Below are 21,319 nucleotides of genomic sequence, written 5' to 3'. Positions count from 1 at the left end.
GAGTGAAACCAAAGATTAAAACCATACAGAGATATAAGAGGCCTTACAAGTGAGCAGAATATGATCAGAGGGGAAATAAAAGTACCAAGAATAAAGAGATGTATCAGTGATAAGGTAAAGATTATTATTGGCAGATTGTTAGTTTGCTGATAAAGATGAAGGTAGGGTACAAGTAATTGGAAATAATGGAATTGAATTACGAAGAAAAAAATAAACCAGATACTATAGTCATCAATGTCAATAAGGGAAAAGATTTTGGTGTCCTCAGTAGGAAAATCAAATTGGAAGCAGGGCAGTGAGGTGAGAAAGTAAAAGAAAGAGGAAATTGGTTTATTAGGATTTTTAGATTCCTAAAGATGCAGTAGAAGAGACCACTAAGTAAGAGCAGGTCTGGGACTGCAAAAGACTGGAATATAAAAAAGACAGAAAAAGATTTTTTAGAAAATACTAGACAATAGGGGAAAAAAGAAAATTTAAAGACAAACATATGTAGTTGGAAAATGGATTGGGCAAAGTTTTCAAAGAAGTAGTGAACAAGCAAAAGAGGTCAAATTTTAGTCTTCAGAAAATCAAAGATTTTCCAAGTCAGAGGAAAACTTGATAATCATATAGTTTAACTTCCTCCCCAAATATATATTATTTCCTCTTTAGCATTCATGATACATGGTCATCTGCCATTAATGTGGAAACCACATGAGATCTTGAATCAGTAGACTTGAATCACATTCTGGTTCTACCAATGACATGCTGCAAATCAAAATCTCTTAATATCTTCATTTGAAAAATAGGAATAATGCTACCACCTACCCCAGAGCTGTGATTGAAGTACAAATCTGTTTAAATGTTCCTTGTGAAATGTAAAATGCTTATAAAAATTTCATCAGTAACACTACCATTTGAACAGGCCCTCAATTTTGGAAAAAGCCGCTCTAAGAAATCTCTCACAGTTCTATCTTGTATCCAACCTAAATTTACTCCTCTGTAACTTCTTATCCTCTGGCCCTGTTTCTTCCAACTACTATGGTCACACAGATGACCATATGTTTCCTCCCCAAGCAAATTCTCTTTAGTGCCTTCAACCGTTCCTCAAAGGATAATCTTTTTCAGACCCCTCACTCATGAGGCTACCCTTTTGTGCAAGTATTTCATGGTGTCAACATGTTTTTTAAAATGGTGCAAATGAAATGAAAACAATATTCTAGATGTTGTATGACTCAGCACTGAAGAGTACTACATCATCTATTCTGAATGCTTTTCTTTATTGAGAGACAGTGATCAAGGCTTTGAGTCAGACAGATTGAGTGTGAATTTATGTGTCCTTGAGCAAATCAAATTATTTTATCCTTTTAAGCTTCAGTTTCACCTGTAAAATCTAATGGGGCTGTTGTAAGGCACCTAACAGAAAAGTAATACTAATTTTATTTTGTTAATGCAAGCAAAGATTGCCTAATTTCTAAAAAGGGTCTAATGTATTCTTATCTTCTTGTTAGCTGAACCAAATCTAGTCACTTAGTTTTTTCCCTAGCAATTATGTATATTTTACTGTAACTTTATTTTCTAAAAGCAAATAGATTTTAAAGTATCGATGACGTGCCAGCTGCACAACAGCATCTAACCTAGACTTGGGCAGGATGGGAATGACTTTAGAGGAGGTTAAGATAAGACTTCAAGGAGGTATTAGAACATATAGAAAGGCTTCCCTACAGATGGCTGAAATCTCCTGGGGTTCATGAAGGTGTTCTAGAAAGTTCATGAGGCAACAATGGTGTCTGTTCTGATTTCTTATAAACATTTACATACGTTCCCTTTAAAACTGAATAAATAGTGAATGCCTCCAAATGTATGAGCAATGATTAGTGGAAATCAATTGGGTTTGCATGATTCAGCTATCTTGTGGGTTTATTAGTCAGCTGGATAATCCTAGCCACCATGGGAATTTTGATGATTCTATAGTTTTCAACTTTTTAATTCTTATGCCTATATTATTTAATTTATGCCAAAGACAGCAGGCATTAGGAACAGTAATATCAAACTAATAAGAGAACCGAGAGACTAAGTAATAAGTCTACAAATATAGCTAGAGATGATTTATCAGATCCATAAATTTGTACTCATCTGATTAGTATTCTTATATGGCAAGCCAAGATTATTAATACTTTTTAAAAAGTAATTATAGACTCTCAAGAGTCTATTTAATTTCTAAAGTACTATTTTCAGATAAAAGTTGGAAAATGTTTTCCTAGGTTCAGGAGTTTCACGCTCCAATCTCTAGATAGTTAAATACTGCAAGAAACTTCCAGGATTGGTCTAAGGTATCAGGCCCCCTTAGAGCACTAAAACTTTAACTTCCACAGCACCAATACAAGGGTTTCTATTATACTTCTCAAGCTTCTCCACCAAAAGCATCCCAACTGCAGAAAAAAATTAAACACCAAAGTGAATAGGTAACCTCTCCTCCACACCCCACCATCACTCTAGAATCTGCACGAGGAATAGGATCCTACAGCAGTAAACAGGGAAATTTCTTCATATGCTCTTGCTTATTCTTTTAAACCCAAAGAAGTTTTACACTCTACTCCATCACATATATCTGTTTTATAAGAAAAAGATGAAAGTACTTCCTCTCCACAAATAAAATAAAAATTTTTCATCAGGTAGACATGTTATGGTAACTTGACAACTGAATAGGGCTAAGCATATAGCAGTTTGATAATCATGGTCATATAACATACTAATTTGTTAACTTCCTTATCATCTATGAAAATACAAAAAATACTTCACTAAAATCTTATGCCTCACTATTAAATGCTTATGCCTCTAGGTAAAAAAGTATAGGCCTTTAAAAATGTTAAGAAAATAACCTCCTAAACCACTGACTTTCAACAAGCAAATTATATTGCAAATTAGATTATAGTGAAGTTAATCTTACCCTAAATCTACATGATATAAGGTCCCAACTAGGATATGATTTAATGCTACATAAAATAACTTCATAGACTATTTAATAACTCCTTCCTAAGACAATGTACAGCTATTTTTGTCCTTATCATTTAAAAAATAAAAGCACGAATACCTACTATATGCTTTCATGAAAACAATGTGGTACACACAGCTGCACTCACAGAAAAATCAACTCAATGATTATACAAAAATTTTTCCTTTAGCTGAGCCAATTACCTTGTTTAACAATAAAAAGTAAATGCAATTTCCAACTAAGTTTCCTTTAGCCATAAATTATAGAGTTTTTTACCCCCATATTTGTGAAAGATTTATAAAAAACAAAACAAAAACCCTTGCTATAGAAGAGGAAAAATCCAGAAAGAAGACAGCATAAGCAAGCATCTGAGCTAGTGAGTCATCAGTCTCTCCTCCACAGGCACTGCAGAACACTGCAGTGGCAAATAACACTAGAGGACAAAAAAATTTTTTCCTTCCATTTTATAAGGTCCACTCCAAATTGCTGATTAATACACCTGGTAGTTTCACTATTCCAGAAATAATTCTTTTTACTACCAGAGTCTTAGATGATATATGGCTGTTGGGAATGACGAGGTGGTGATATAAAAGCTAAATACTGAGGTTCCAAGGCAATATGTATTTACATACAAAATCCTGGGGTACTTCATTGATAATTATTATTTTAGTGTTAACACTTGAAAAAGCACATTGTATCTGATTAAGGACTATATTAGGAAATCACAGATTTTGTAAAAGATGAAGAATCATCTAGTAGATTATAATCAATACTTACTATTTTCCTGCTTGGTCAAAAAGTCATAGAATAAGTAGAATTCTAGTTGATAACATTATCTTATTATATTTATAGAGCGCAGTACTAGTATACTATAGTGGAGTACTAGGCAAAATCTGTTGGGGAGCTTCTGGGAATAATTTCTTTGCTCTTTTAAAAGATACAGGCTATGAGAAAGAACACTCTTTCTCTCTTGGGATTTGGTCATCTGCATGGGAAGCCTGGAACTGTGGCAGCCATCTCGGAACCTTGGGGGTAGCTAATTTAAGCAGTCAGGCCACTCTGGTAAGTATGAGAAAATAGAAAGAAAGCATATGGTCTTTGTTGCTTTTATTCCACTGAATTACCCAAAATTATAAGAAAAAAGAGTTTCCAGTATAAATATTTTTATATTTATATATATTATATTTCATAGTGCTATTTATTTTTAAATGAATAGACCAAAAGGTTAAGAATAAAGGCAAACATAAGGTCATTAGTGAAACAGTTCATAAAAATTACTGAGGTGGGCTACAAGGATACGGGCAAGCTAAAGTGGAAATCCAAGAGTGGAGAAGTACAGCAAAATTCCAGATGACAAACTGGACTAACAGAATCAGGGAAAATTTGTTCCTATTGGAACAAAACTTTTTGAGGATATAAACACCCTCTGTTTCAACCTTATATCAAAACAAAGGCATTCCTGAAAGAGAACTAATGAAGATAAAACCTAGGGTGGACACTTAAGCTCAGAATCGAATTAAAATTTTTATCAGCTAAATATGCTTAAGGTTTGTTGACAAGCTTGTCCATAAACAATTTTTATAGCATTTCTAGAAACAGTCTTAGATTTTTTCCCTTCAAGTTTTTTATAAATAAAATTGTACAGTATGGAGTGTGAAAATCCAAAGTTTTAAAGAAAGTAACAAAATATTGTATTTAGTGTATAAATTCCATAGTATCAGTTTATGGGCTAGAAAACTATGATCAGTGGTAAAACTGTTATGTGAACAGATTAAAATACCCCTGCCCTCAAGGAGCACATTTACCACTTTCATACTCCCTCCCCTCCACAAAGCAGTAACTCTATAAAATGTTCTGAAATTAAAAACAGATACTATCAACTATTATTTGTTATGCACATCTTACACTCCAAGCATAATGTTTAAAAACAAACATGTCTCTTTAGTCCTTAATAACAGTCTTATGAGGTAGGTATTGTTTGACAGGAAGTAAGATTTTTAGACCCAAGCAACCCACTTAAGATGACAGAGTGATGACAACAAGATTTGGTCTGATTTTAATATCTAGGTATTTATTAATAAAAAATTCAAAAGACCTTATTTCAGCAAGTAGCTTTAACCTTTATCTATCACTTTTTAAAACAACCATGTGTCATAGACTGAATGCCTGTATCCCCTCAAATTTCATTTGTTGAAATCCTAACCCTCAATGTGATTGTATTAGGAAGTGGGCCTTCAGAATATAATTAGGTCATGAGGGTACAGCTCTCATGAATAGGATTAGGGCCCTTATAGAGACAGGAGAGAGATCTCTGCTCTTCACCCTGTGAGGATACAAAATGAAGATGGGCATCTACAAACCAGGAAGCTGGCCCCAAGGAGACACAGGATCAGCTGGCACCTTGACCTTGGACTTCCCAGATTCCAGTACTACGAGAAATGTTTGTTAAGCCACCCAGCCTACAGTTATAGCAGCCAAACTAAGACACCAGGAATGTCTCTTGTTCATTATACACAGACTCTATGTTAGAGTGACGATGGACAATATGCAGGCAAAAGGGAGGAGATGAAAAAAAAAAAGTGACATAATGGATCATTCAGACTAAACAGTTAGGAGTGGAATAAGAATTGACTGTTCCTCAATTACGCATCTCCTAAAGAACTAAGATTTTTAAAAAACATAATGCTGTATTTTACTAATATCTAGCTTTATGACACAAACATAACCAACTGATTATATTAATCAAAAAGAAGATAAAATATCAATGTAGTTGCAAAGTAAATGGACGTATCTAAGAGGAAAATGGGCATATTTGAGGCTAAAAAGAATACTAATGAAAACAGACCCAGTACAATTTTGCTGCTGTTAAAACAGAATAGCAGTGGAAATTTTCTGGTTGATTGACCCATCATAAATTCAGAACAATGAACCTACCTAACAGAGAATCTCAGTAAGAAATTCCTGTTATTTTTCTTATTTCTTAGATGAAACTTGATAAACTGAAGAGTAAAAAATCATAGTAGGCTGGGTGTGGTGGCTCATGCCTGTCATCCCAACACTTTAGGAGGCTGAGGCAATAGGATCACTTGAGGCCAGAAGTTTGAGACCAGCCTGGGCAACAAAGTGAGATCCTATCTCTACAAAAAGGTTTAAAAATCAGTCAGGCATGGTAGGACTTGCCTGTAGTCCCAGCTACTGGGAAGGCTGAGGCATGAAGATCATTTGAGCCCAGGAGTTCTAGGCTGCAGTGGGCTATGATCACGCCACTGTACTCCAGCTTGGGAGACAAAGTGAGACCCTATCTCAAAAAAAAATAAATAAATAAAAAATAAAAAATAAAAATCTTAGTAAAGCTAACATTAACATCTCAATATTCTTTTGTGAATTTTCAGGAAAGTTTCCTGATTTTTTCAAAGAAAAAACAAATCACCAAAGAGGTTCCTTTGATTTATATCTTACCTTATCAATGATGTAAATATTTAATAGCTAATAAGACAGTCAATGATATAAACAGTAGAGAAAGTAAGCATTTGTTACATACCTTTCTTTAAAATTTGTTTTCAGAAGCAATATGCTTATAGTTTTAAAAACGTCCAAGGGAAGTTCTCACCTCTTGACTTTATTATGTCCTCCAAAAAGGGTTTTGTTTTGTACATAACTGTAATCAATACTATAACTTTATATATTATTTTACTTCAATTTTTCCATGAGCTATATAGTCTTCATAAATATCATCTTAAACTATATACTATTCCTTTAAATGAATATCATGCTTTACCTAACAATAATAACTCTCTTTATTGGGTACCTAGACTGCTTCCTGTTTTGGGCTGTTTTTATGTCTTACATTTTGCTAATATACTTTTATTCATTTTATCTTACTGATGAGGTGAAGTCAAGGTAAGGCAAACCAACTAAGGATCTATCCTGATGTCTCACAAGAGCAATTCATACACACACACCCCTACACCTAGAAGTAATACCATATTTCATCTAACTTAAGACAACATCAATTGTAATAAACTCAAGAAATTTCAGGATATTAACTTCAGAGCTGTTAAAAATGTGAAGAGAGTCCTATAAACAATAAAATACAGTATTAGACCTAAATATGATATAATATTTATATACATGAAAGGTCAGACTTGCCAACCTCAATTGTAAAGTCAAGACCTAAGAAATAGGAAAACAAAAGATCTCTGAACTGATGGAATGATAGTCTTAAACTTTCTTCACATTGCAAGAGACCTTAGTATAGCCTTACTGACACAATTTATGCATAGTTAAAAATTACTATCTAATATTTTAGATCACTGCAGATTCAAAGTAATGAATCAACAGAGAGCTACATTCTAAAAATAAATAGAAGGTAAACAAGGAAACAGGTTGTAAATTGATTAATGGTAATAAGTATGACCCATAATCATCAAGAAAAGATCAATTTGTATTTATTATTTTCTAAGAAATATAGGAGAAAATTTGGCAATATGCAACTAGGCCCTTAAAGACGTTTAAACCTTTTGATCCAAAAATTGTATTTCTGGAAATATTTCTGACATGTGTACAAGGATTTTTTATATATGTGTTTACTGTAACATTGCCATAGTTAGGCTGGGCACAGTGGCTCATGCCTATAATCCGAATGACCAGGGAAGCTGAGGTGAGACCATCTCTTGAGGGTAGCAGTTTGAGACCAGCGTGGGCAGTACAGCAAGACCTCATCTCCAAAAAAAATTTTAAAAATTAGCCAGGTGTAGTGGCGCACACCTGTAGTCCTAGCTATCTGGAAGGCTGAGGCAGAAGGACTGCTCGAGCCCAGGAGTTTGATGTTGCAGTAAGTGTGATAGTGCCATTGCACTCTAGCCTGAGCAACAGAGGAAGATCCTGTCCCTAAAGAAAGAAAAACAGTGAAAAAACTACAAATAGCTATAAAATCCAAAGTAACAGAATTAAGTATTAGTTTATCTGAAATCCTTCAGTCTTCCCCTCTCAAATGTATTTAATAATAATACCAATAATGACATTTCTTGTGTTAAACAGTCTGCAACTCCAAGTTCATTATGCCAAGGACTTTCATCAGCAAATTCTCTTCTGGAAGGATCCTCAACCTTCACAGTATATGAATTAGCACTGCTAATGGTTGTTTGGCTTTTGGATAGGCTTCTGTCAGATAAACTGCCTAGGAAGTGACTACCAATTTTTTTTTAAATGTAAATTCTCATGCATGAGAATTATCCCCTTCATAAGTTATCACCCTAGAAATTGTACAACTTAAAAAAAACTGTTTAAAATATTTAGAAACTTCTCTTAAAAACTGCCTACAATTACCATATCACTCTTTTGAATGTTACTGACAAAATTTTCTTGATTGCTTTGCCAAGAAAACATATATATATGCATATATATATATATATATATATATATTTTGAGACAGAGTCTCACTCTGTTGCTCAGGCTAGAGTGCTGTGGCGTCAGCCCAGCACAGCAACCTCAAACTCCTGGGCTCAAGCAATCCTTCTGCCTCAGCCTTCCAAGTAGCTGGACTACAGGCATGTGCCACCATGCCCGGCTAATTTTTTGTGTATAGATTTTTAGTTGTCCGGCTAATTTCTTTTTATTTTTAGTAGAGATGGGGTCCCGCTCTTGCTCAGGCTGGTCTCGAATTCCTCAAACCATCCTCCCACCTCAGTCTCCCAGAGTGCTAGGATTACAGGTGTGAGCCACCGCTCCTGGCTGAAAACATCATTAACAGCCAAACTAGCCAAATTTAAACAATGCAGGTATTTGAGACTGATGTACATACAAGGCACATGTTAGAGTCAGCATCTATTACACTTGTATCATAATATGATGTCTCTACATTCAAATGGATCTGTCCTATTATGTCATGAATGGAACAGAAGCGAACTAAGGTTTACAAACTGTGCAAAGGCATATTAACACAATGTTTAACAGGAAACATCACCATAAACAGTTCATTTCCAATTGTGGAATTCATAAAATCTGTGCAACGAAACTGCAGCCTAAAGCATAAAGGACAAAAGAGGAAAAGAATGCTCCCTAACATAGGCAAAAACTACTTCATAACCTGGATTTAAATATATGACTATAGTCAAAAGTCCACAGACATTTTCAATTCAGAGGGTAAGAAATCTGTCAGGGTTTATTTAACTGAATTGACTATGGGGAAAGGAGAGGACTTAATCACAGATGGAGGTTTTAAATAGTATGGTTTGCTAAGGAATTAGCTTCCAGTTCTCCCTGATATGTACTCAAAATCTTCTATATCCTCTGTAGCACTTACCACTACTGTAATTAAAAACTGTGAAAGGTACTGTTGTTCAATGTGTATCTCCACTGCCAGGCTGTAAATGTTGGAAAACAGGGGAGCAGTCCCCAACCTTTTTGGCACCAGGGACCGGTTTTATGAAGACAATTTTTCCACAGACTGGGGCTGGGGGGGTGGGGTGTCATGGGTGGGGAGAGGGTGACGCATGGCCTGTTTCCTAACAGGCCACGGACCGGTACCAGGTAAGGATGCAAAACAACTAGAACTCTCATACAGACGTGTAAAATGGTACAACTATTTTGGAAAACAATTTGGTAGTTTCTTTAAAAAGTTAAACATACACCTACCACATGATTCAGCCATTCTACTCTTTGGTATTTACTCACAAGAAATGAAAGCCTATGTCCAAACAAAAACTTTTACATGCATGTTCATAGCAGCTTTATGCATAATGACCAAAAGGTGGAAACACAACCCAAACATTCATCAATCAATAAACGGATAAATTGTGGTATACTCATAAAATGGAATAATACTCAGCAAGAAAAAGAAATGAATCATTGATATATGTAACAACCTAGAAGAATCTCAAAATAATTAAGCTGAGTGAAAGACAGATCAAAAAAATAAAAAAAGTTCCGGCCACACGTAGTGGCTCACGCCTGTAATCTTAGCACTCTGGGAGGCCAAGATGAGAGGAACGTTTGAGATCAGGAGTTTGAGACCTGCCTGAGCAAGGGTGAGACCCCCGTCTCTAGAAACATTAGCCGGGCGTGGTGATGTGCGCCTATAGTCCCAGCTACTCAGAAGGCTGAGGCAGGAAGATTGCTTGAACTCAGGAGTTTAAGGTTACTGTAAGCTAGGCTGATGCCACAGCACTCTAGCCCAGGGGACAGAGGAACACTGTCTCAAAAAAAAAAAAAAAAGTTTCATTTATATAAAATTCTAAAAAATGAAAATTAACCTATAGTGATAGAAAATAGATCAGGGGATAGTTAAGGATGGGGGGTGGGGAGAAATGGAAGGGATTACAAAGAGACACAAGAAAACTTCTTTTGGGGGTGATGAATCTGTTCAGTATATTGAATGCAGTGATGGTTTCATGAGCGTATACATGCATCAAAACTTATCCAATTGTACACTTTAGATATGTGCAGATATATTAATTATATCTCAATAGAAATTTTGAAAAAGCACAAAGTATTGGGAGTATGATTTCTATAATGACATAATGCTTCCAGAGAATATATATTCACTTTTGTTTTTATATGTCAACTAACAGAGTAGTAATAAAGGACTACATGGCCTATGAGAACCTAGTAAGAGAACCTTAACCCTAGGAACACCATGGAGGAACAGATGAAAATTCAACCAAATCGTTTTGTTTGTTTAGAATGAATGTATGTGACTCCTGATAAGGATGTGTAGGCACCCTCTGGTCCTACCTAGTTAATCATGAGGAATATAGTAGTCAGATATGGCTCTTAAGTACTTATTCATCCATATTTTCAGAACAGGGCTTAATAGCAATATCAACTTACAATATGTTGGGGGAAGATTTAGGAAAATATTAACGCTATCTTGAATAAGCTTTTGTGCCATGAGGCATAGAAGGGTTGTCTTCCAAGACTCAGGTTAAACTCTAATAATTTGGCCATTACAGTTGACATGGTTCAATGGCTCATTTGGAGAGTGGAGGTAGAATTTGTTCACAATAAAAATTTGTTATTGACAGCCTTTTTATCTCTATTTACAACTACTTTCCCAACCCTCCCTATCCCTAATATAGTATCTTTTGGAGAATGAGATCATATTTAAAACACACACACACTCTCTCTCTCTCTGAACAATAGCAGGTACTATAAATCTTCATTCAAACGCTGTATGTATATTAGGCTGGGACCTGAGCAGATTGCTTTTTTAGTGGCTGCTTTGGATTACATTGAAGAGTATGGTGTCAGGCAACCTGCTTCTTAGAGTCATGATAAGAGATATTTTTCCTTTCTTGAAAAAAATGAAATAAAGTACACTGAACAAAAGCATGTTACACTCAATTGTGAATTTTATAATTCATCTGAATAAAGCCCTTCACTGCCTAATTTTGCATTACTTAAAACTAGGAGTCATGGATTATTGAAAACTCATTCCTTTCCACGAGAAAGGAAAGATTCTTACATTTAGCTATCACATTCTTAATGTTTCTATTGTTAATCTGATTCCCTATTTAACTATTTGAAAGCTCTTACATAATTGTTTTGGTACATAAAATCAGCAACTCGCACAATTATTAACAATTATAGCATCTTACTCTTTCAAGAACATACATTCAAATTTCAATTGATAAAATTTCCATGTATAAATCATATAAGGAGCATTTTCAGTTATACCTAAAATACTTATTATTTGAAAGTAATAAGTTGTCCAAATGTCATACCTTGTTCTTAACTGAGAGTCGTACATTGAGTCCATAGGAGGGTAACATATGTTATCACATGATCGTAGATCACACACAATCCAGTGATGCTAGAAATGGTAAAGGCATTTAGCCATCCAAAGACTCAAAATAAATGGTAGATTTTCGGAAATTACTGAGGACAAAGCTTAACTTCTGTACATCCCTAAACTGGACAGAAATTTGGCAATACCTACCAAAATTCAAAACATACTTATCTTTGACCCAGCTATTCTATTTCTATGAATTTACTGTATGTGTACAAAAATGTTCTATCAATGAAATATAAATTACTGCGCTGTTTCTTAAGCAAAAGATTGGAATGTCCACTAATATGGAGACCAGTTAAACACACTGTGGTAGTATGAGAGGCTATATGCTTACTGGTATCAAGAACAGTAATCTCCGGAAAGAGACTCGCTGGGTTCAAATCCTGAGTCCTACCACTTACAAGCTTTGTGACTGTTGGATATTTAATCACCCCATGCCTAACTTTCCTTTTGTAAAACAGAGATAAAAAGAGTACCTATCTCATAGGTTGTTGAAAGCTTCCGTAAGTTAATACGACTAAAGTATTAAGAAAAATGTGTCAATAAATAAGTGGTCCATAAATGTTACCTATGACAATGATGTTAGTACAACTGAATATGAAGATATTAATAATAGAATGAGGCAGCGTTAACTGTATCAATGTAGAAAGATGGCCAAGATAACATTGTTAAGTGAAAAATGTAAAGTCCAGGATAATAGGAAGAGGTGCTATAATTTTTGGACAAATACGTGGGGGAAAAAAAGGAATAAGGATGAGGAGAGAGAGAGAATACACCTGCACGAATATATAATTTTTACTATATTTGTATTATGCATAATAAAGTATATTTGTACATATTGTGTTTTTACTATGTGTTACCCATTTAACTTAATTAAAAATATTATTGAATGATTCAATAGATGCTAATTGAGCCAAGAAATAAAACTATTATATACATATATTCTGACCTAATTAACAGCAAATATTTATATAGCTCTTATGTGCCAGCTATTATTCTAATCTCTTTTCTTATATTATTCATTTAATCCTCACAATACCCAATAAAGCAAATAATCATTATGCTTATTTTATTTATTTATTTATTTATTTATTTATTTTTTTGAGACGGACTCTTGCTCTGTTGCCCGGGTTAAAGTACCATGGTGTCAGCCTACCTCACAGGAACTTCAAACCCCTGGGCTCAAGTGATCCTCCTTCCTCAGCCTCCCAAGTAGCTGGAACTACAGGCCTGTACCACCACGCCTGGCTAATTTTTTCTATTTTTTGTGGAGATGGGTCTCGTACTTGCTCAGGCTGGTCTTGAACTCCTGAGCTCAAGCAATCCTCCCGCCTCGGCCTCCCAGAGTGCTAGGATTACAGGCATGAGCCACTGTGCCTGGCCCTCATTATCCTTATTTTAAAGCTGAGAAAAATGCAATACAAAAAGATAAAAGTAACTTCCCCAAAGTCACACCACTAGGAAGCAGAAGAACCAGGATTTCATCCACACAGTCTGGTGCCAGTACTTGTGCCCTTAATCTCTTTGCTACTTTAATACTACTCTAAAATTACTTTTTATTTACATACATCCCAACTCTTTTCAGAAAGACTTTATATAGCGTAAAATAAAGCTATAGATATTAACCTAATGGGTTAATAAAGTAAAGCTGGTAATGAAAAAGGAAAAGAAAAAAAGAACAATGTGAGAAATACAGCTACTTCAAATATGCAACAAATCCAACTCTAAAGCATCTGCCATTTTCTATCATGACCTTGAACAATGGATTAACTTCAGATTCTTCCCCCTCCCTCTTAGGCCAATAGAGCAGATTCTTTTAAAAGGACAGAAATCAACTATTAAATAATTATAAATATTTTAAGTTTTGCTTCTTTAAAGAAATTCTTATTTGAAGTTTTCTTAAGGAAAGTTAATCTTGTAATCTAGTTTTGTTTTATTTGCCAAAACCCAAATGTGGACTTTTCTTATGATTCTATCATGATTAAGTCAGCTGACAGATCCCATACTTGTGTAATAAGCTCTACACCTACAAAGCAGAAGGCATTTTAGAGCACTTAATATCCACACCAAACAAAATGTCAATTTGTAACCATATGTGGTAATGCCTATAATTTTCTGTTACATTTTTAATGACAAATTTCTTACTGGGTATCCAAGGATTATCACATGTATAAAATTAATAATAATTTATGAATTATGAGGATAATTTATACACCTTCCTCTCAGATACCTAATTAAGATTTAAAAAATTTTAAATAACTGTCATCTCTGGCCATGTCAAATAGTATTTTTTCCTTTTGTTAATTTCTTCTTTGCCCTATTTGGTCTTCTATTTCTTTTTCAAAAGGTAATTAGTTTGGTTTTTTCTAATTACACAAACACTTCATGTTCATTGCAAAAATAAAAACACATAATATAGAAAAGTGTAAGGAAAGAAAGAAAAAGTCACCTAAATGCCCATCAAATCACTCTGAGATAACCACTAAACACGTGATAACTATCCTTTCTGCAATTCATCTTGCACATAGGTGCACAAACATGTAGTTTTATATGCATATATTACTATAAATACTCTGCCGCTTTCTTTCCTTTTCTTTTCTGCTTATTTTGGCCTTTTGATGTTGACAACCATGTACAGAACTCGTGGTGTTTTTCAACTGGTTTTATAAAAATGGGATCTCATTATATATTAATACATTTCTTTATACTTTGCCTTTTTCACTTCTGATACATGGTGGAAATCCTTTCAAATCACCAGCATAGATTTAATGCCTACCACTTAATCATTTCACAACATTCCTTAATATGCCTGTGCTATAATTTATATAACAATATCCCTATTGACAGGCATTCCCTTTGTTCCCAGATTTTAGTCACCATATACACTGCTACAATCAACATCCATGTAAACACTTTCTTACTGGTGTTTTTATTTCTAAGGAAAAGATTACAAGGAGCAAGATTGATAGACGGAAAAATATATGTACTTCCAATACTAATAGATATTGCCTGATTGCTTATAAGAAAAAACCCTGCAACAATTCATATCTCCACTAGCATTTTATAAGAAAATGCTTCTACAAACATCTCTGCTAGCAGTAGGTTTACCCCTTAATTTTTGCCAGTCAGAGAAGTAATATTTCATTATTAGTATATTGATCTAGTAAGGTTATACATCTTTTCATGTTTGCTGAATAAGCATTTCTCTTCTGTGAACCTGTGTTCACATGCTTTATCCATATTTCTACTGAGTGGACTTTTTCTTAGTTTGTAAAAGTTCTTACAACTATCAGCTCTTCATCTGTTATATATCTTCCAAAAATTTTTTTTTAATCTGTCTTTTCTCCTTTATTTTTGCCACTTAATAATTCCCTTTTTTTTTTTTTTTTTTTTGAGACAGAGTCTCGCTTTGTTGCCCAAACTAGAGTGCCGTGGGATCAGCCTAGCTCACAGCAACCTCAAACTCCTGGGCTCAAGCCATCCTTCTGCCTCAGCCTCCAAGTAGCTGGGACTACAGGCATGTGCCACCATGAGCGGCTAACTTTTTCTATATATTTTCAGTTGTCCAGCTGATTTCTTTCTATTTTTAGTAGAGACCGGGTCTCGCTCTTGCTCAGGCTGGTCTCGAACTCCTGAGCCCAAACGATCCGCCTGCCTTGGCCTCCCAGAGTGCTAGGATTACAGGCATAAGCCACTGCGCCCGGCCTAAGAATTCTTTATTTCTATGTAGCCTCATATGTCTATCTTTACTTTTATGACTTTTACATTTCCTATGTTGGTTTAAAAGACTACATTTAGATTGCATGCATGAAGAAAATTTGGAAGATTAATATTTTACTGTTTACATTTAATCCTTTAATCCATCTGAAATTAGTTTTTGCATATGTTGCAAAGTACTGGCTCAACTTTATTTTCTTCTGGATGGACGAGCTGTATTCGTTAAATTTATCATGTATGTGTGCTTCCTCCCCTACCGCCCGCCACTGCCTTGAAATATCACTTTGTCATGTGGTAAATTCCCTTATATACTGGGATTTACTCTACTTTTTAAAATTCTGCTGTATTGATATACTTAAACCTAAAAATATTATATACACACCTACAAAATTAAATAACTTACTCAGCTATCTGGACAAGTAAAAACCTTTTCATTTGAGATATCCAAGTAATTAAGATGAAAGAATTATTTACATGTTTTAATTTTCTACATCAAATTGAAAAAATTTTTGGAACCTTTGATTATAGGAACTCAAATATACAGAAAGTATATAAATTTTAATTTTTCTTTAACACTCTAATCTAGAAATAATTACTTATTTTGATGTATTTAATTCCAACTTTTTCCACATATATACAATCACTGTGACACACCTGCCTTTCTTCAATTTTACAAGTATTTTCCAACTTAATCAGTTTTCTCTACGTTACTTTGAAATAAACAGTTTTAAAAAATTAAACTAAGAAATAACTAAAACAAAACTTATAGGCTGGGCGCGGTGGCTCACGCCTGTAATCCTAGCACTCTGGGAGGCCGAGGTGGGTGGATCGCTGGAGGTCAGGAGTTCAAGACCAGCCTGAGCAAGAGCGAGACCCCCGTCTCTACTAAAAAAAAAAAAAAAAAAAATAGAAAGAAATTATCTGGCCAACTAAAATATATATATAGAAAAAATTAGCTGGGCATGGTGGTGCATGCCTGTAGTCCCAGCTACTCAGGAGGCTGAGGCAGTAGGATCGCTTGAGCCCAGGAGTTTGAGGTTGCTGTGAGCTGGGCTGATGCCACGGCACTCACTCTAGCCCGGGCAACAGAGTGAGACTCTGTCTCAAAAAAAACAAAAAAACTTATAAAGTCTGGTTGCTTTTCATTGCTCAAGCACATCTGGAGCTCTTCTGCATCATATCATGTACCAGCCATTTTATTTTCAATGAAATGAGCTCAACTATTTTTCAGAAAAGAAAACAAAATGTGGCATGTTGCAGATAAAATTTTTTAAAACATTTATCACCAAAAGATCAATAGTTCATACAGACATACAGATAGCATTATGATCCAAAACTGAAAATCTTACTGTAGTTAGTTATAATATAGTACCAAAAATAATAGTGATAAAAAAAAATCATAAGATATACAGATTAAAGTGCTTCTTTCTAAAATTTAAACCATCAAATTTTAAAAACAACTAATCAGGCCGGGCGCGGTGGCTCACGCCTGTAATCCTAGCACTCTGGGAGGCCGAGGCGGGTGGATCGCTCGAGGTCAGGAGTTCGAGACCAGCCTGAGCAAGAGCGAGACCCCGTCTCTACTAAAAATAGAAAGACATTATATGGACAACTAAAAATCTATATAGAAAAAAAATTAGCCGGGCATGGTGGCGCATGCCTGTAGTCCCAGCTACTCGGGAGGCTGAGGCAGTAGGATCGCTTAAGCCGAGGAGTCTGAGGTTGCTGTGAGCTAGGCTGACGCCACGGCACTCACTCTAGCCTGGGCAACAAAGTGAGACTCTGTCTCAACAAAAAAAAAAAAAAATAAAAATAAATAAATAAATAAATAAATAAAAAAAAATAAAAACAACTAATCACAGTCGTGAAATTTATTAAATAGAGCCAACTACAAAAAAATATACAGAAAGAGGAGTTTTAAACATATAAACTAATTATTAATCTTATTCACAAGTAGTAACTAATTTTAAAGATAGTTTTAATAGTTTCAGGTAAAAATAAAGATCTGTTACTATGAAAACATATATCCATTCTAGCTGTCTTTGTACACACACGCTATACATATATTTTTGTATATACATATTAGTTAGCATATACACATTATGCATATACAGATACATAATGTATACATACTATATATAAAAGAATACACTTATGTATACTAGTCTTTCATTTCATCACAGGAAAAAAGGGAATAGAAAAAATTTTCAATTTTCTAAAGAAATTATATGGAAAACATTCTTATTGGTCACAATTTACTTACAATAAATGCGTTTGTTATGAACAAATAATAAATAAGTATTCATAAATCAAATTCATTATTCATTTATTTATAATAGATAATTGACATTAAAGAAAATATTTGATAATCTCTTAATAAAATTCTTAAGACAACTGAGTAATTTTTTTCAGGATTAAAATGAAACATAAACTCATGATAGCTATACTTTAATTATGGTTTAATATACTAATATTTTCCATTGCAAAGCCACTAATCCTTGTGAGTCATCAATTTTACTCTAGTTCACGTGACCATTATGTTCTCTACATCCCTTTGTTTACTTCATATGTGCATAAAAATAAGAATAAAAACATTTAAATTTTTCAAAAAAGCAAAATTTTTAAACTTATAAGCATTAACTAAGAAGTCCCTGCTCTACAATCTGTACAATTTTAATATATTTCTATAATTCATTGTAGGAATAATAATTTAGAAACAGAAGAACTGCCGATTCCACATATTAATGATCATGAGCTTTGGAAAATTTTTATATAGAAAACATGAAGTCACTGCAGTTGCCAAAATAAGGAACTTCACGTTGACATTTCTCAGATGCTATTAATAAACCTGTTTTAGAATCTTTGGTGGACATACATTTTTCTTGCTCCCCCATTTTTTTGGTAATAGCTTCATTTTAAATTCTATTCCCCTCTCCACACACCGAACCTGTTGCTCAGGCGTGCATCAGTCAGTCAATTATGTGCCATGCCTTAAGTTTCCTAGAAATTCACTATATAAAATTGAAGTAGATATTGGTAAAATAATAAAAAAATTTTACAAACTGTGCACTAGGCATTGTACATTCATGGTCTAATTTAAAAGCACCTATGGGATAGATTTAAACATGAGGAAACTTAACCTTATTTAAGCAAATTATCCAAGGTCACACAGTTATTAAGAGGCAGGGTCAGAACCTGAACCTAGGTCTATGTGACCAGGAAATCTATTCACGTTAAGTCTGTACAATATTGCTTTATATCTACATACCACTTAGATTTTAAAATATTTTCAAACAGATTATCGAGGGTTTAATCTCACAATACCCTTGAGAAGAAAGTTCCTAAGGATCAAACCTGAAACCCTCACACCCAACTTTACTTAAAAGAGCATGTAATTAAAGTGCCAGTGCTGGATGAAGATCCTCTGACTTTTAGTCTACTGCTATTCGCCTTATAGCTCATGCAGTACCATTTTTTTTCATTTAGTACAACTCACTGCTCTCCCCTTTCTTCCCATATTTGGATGATAACCATACCTATTAGTAAATATACATGCTGTAAAAATAAGTTTCTCGTTGCATTAATAAAGTCCACTTGAGGTTTATACCTATTCTATTGACCCTTATTTGGAAGGTTATTACTGATTTACATTTGAAAGGTAATACCTAGTGCACAACCATAGGAGGAGCTATGATCTGCAAGAGTTAAAGCTGTTTCATCTTCTTGTCTAACTGTCCAACATTCATTCAATAAACAATTTACTGAGTACCTACCATGTATTCTAGTGCTGAAGACACAACAGTAGAGACACAGTCCTTGAACACCTAAGGAGCTTTATGGTTTACTGATGAACAGCCCAGCGAACAGCAATTAATACAATGTGCTAGAAGCACAACTAGAATAGAAAATATCGCGTAGTAGTGTACAGGACTGAGTGGCTACCTCTGCCCATGGGGGAAGAAAGCATACTTGGTGGTGGCAATAATCTAATAATCTATACAGGCAGTGAAAACGAGAAAGACCTCAGATTAAGAAAACAAGAGGTGTAAGAGCCCCTTATGTGTTATTTAATAGTGGATTATAGCACAATTCCCTAATAAATGTTAAGATTTTTACATTTAACTTTCATAAATTGATAAAACCAGTCTCAGAAATGTCTTCTAAAGTTCAAATCACTTGTGTATATGAACTGAAAGTTCAAATCACTTGTGTGTATAAAGTCAAAGCTTATTTTTATATTTAACCTTAGCAGAAATTTAGTCAACCATTTCTGCTGTTAATCTTCCACATTTCATCAGTAATCCATGTTATTGCTTTCCTAAGTTCTCTAAAATTGGAGGAATTGTGAACTAAAACTGCAGAATCATTCAACCACTTTCATATTGCCATTTCCCCCTCCAATACTCAAAGCTTTCTAGCTGGTTTTCTCTTTCCCATTTGGGTCTCAGCCAGACAGGACTGGTTTGGACTTCCAAAGCACTTAAGGAATTCTTCTTATTTGGTGGAATGTCACCTGTGCAATGAAGCAACACTACTCATTTTTTTCCTCTCCTCTAGAGATCAGGGAACCAAACTATGGAGAAAATTAATAGATAAAACTATATTTATATCTGTAGCAGGCACAGCTATGTAAACATATCATTAGTACTATTGTCCAGTATAGGTCATTAAGTACAAAATGCTAAAATTACAAATCCACAAGAGATATTAATAGTCTTTATTACTTAGGGAAAGCAAGATCTTCAAGGTTATGTTTTCTACTAAGCAGCATCAATAGGCCAGTTTTCCTATTTTGAACTTACTATAAAACTTTTTTTGTTAAATTGCTATTACTCTAGATTTATAACTTTTTGTTTTCCTTAACAAAATAAGACCAGTTTATTGTAGAGAATTTGGAAGATACAGAATACATCTACCACTCAAAGGTAATGATTCCATCTTCCTCATTTTTCAGCTGTCTTTTTAATGTATTCTTCAAATTCTTATTAGTTAGAAAACTAAAAGGTTTAATGAGAATATGATTTTATATATTAACAAAAATGGCAATTTAAATTTTAAAAACAAATTTGTAATTTTTGTAAGGCCTTTCAATGGAAAAGAAACACGAACTTTCTGAGTTTGCAGTACAAATAAGAATTTAACCCCAAAGAGAAAAATACTCTTCCCTAAAACACATTGTTTGAGGTCAAAACATTGGCTACTACATTACATATGAGAAGGGTGTACACTGGGTTGGGCAAAAACAATTTCTGTATTTTCACAAAACACTACTCATTAAAATCTGAAGAGGTCATTTGGAGTTTCACAAATGGGGAAAGCTAAGGAGGGATAAAAGTCCTCTTAATATAAATTTACCACACAGCTGGTCAAGGAATTGATTGGAAATGGCTATTAATTAGGATTTTAGGGAAGAATGGCAAAAAGATAAGGATTGAAGTCAGCAATATCTTGGCTTAATTACCTTTAAGTTTATGATCAAATAAATTTGTTTTAGTTTTATTTCCAGCCCAATCAGTTTTTGAAGAATTACTTCCCTCTCAGGGAAACCCAGTCACTTTTCCCTATGCTAGCCTGGGCCTCTGGCAGACCACGACACCAAAACACCATCTTTCAACGCCTCCCCATTCAATCGAGACTGTCGCATTACCAACATCTCCTGTTTTGAAGATAGTGTATCTTTATTCCTACAACTGTCATCTCCCTCAGAGAAGAAAAAGCCCTGCTTTTGCCCTTCCAGTCCCACCCGAAGCATGTGAATGCCTATAGAACCTTTCCTGCAGGGATGTCAGATTTTAAAACCCTTCGAATTACTGAGAAAGCACATTCGGAGGGAAGCT

General features: G+C 34.4%; 1 protein-coding gene across 1 annotated transcript in view; it reads right to left on the bottom strand.

Moving 5' to 3' along the window:
- Positions 1 to 21,319, bottom strand: part of ATP6V1A (ATPase H+ transporting V1 subunit A) — a 55,672-nt gene that overhangs the window by 33,801 nt on the left and 552 nt on the right. The window lies entirely within an intron of this gene.

Source organism: Eulemur rufifrons, chromosome 7 (genome assembly GCF_041146395.1).
Source record: "Eulemur rufifrons isolate Redbay chromosome 7, OSU_ERuf_1, whole genome shotgun sequence".
Classification (NCBI taxonomy): Eukaryota; Metazoa; Chordata; class Mammalia; order Primates; family Lemuridae; genus Eulemur; species Eulemur rufifrons.
Note: the sequence above shows the minus strand (reverse complement) of the source record. Positions and strands in the feature narration are given on the sequence as shown.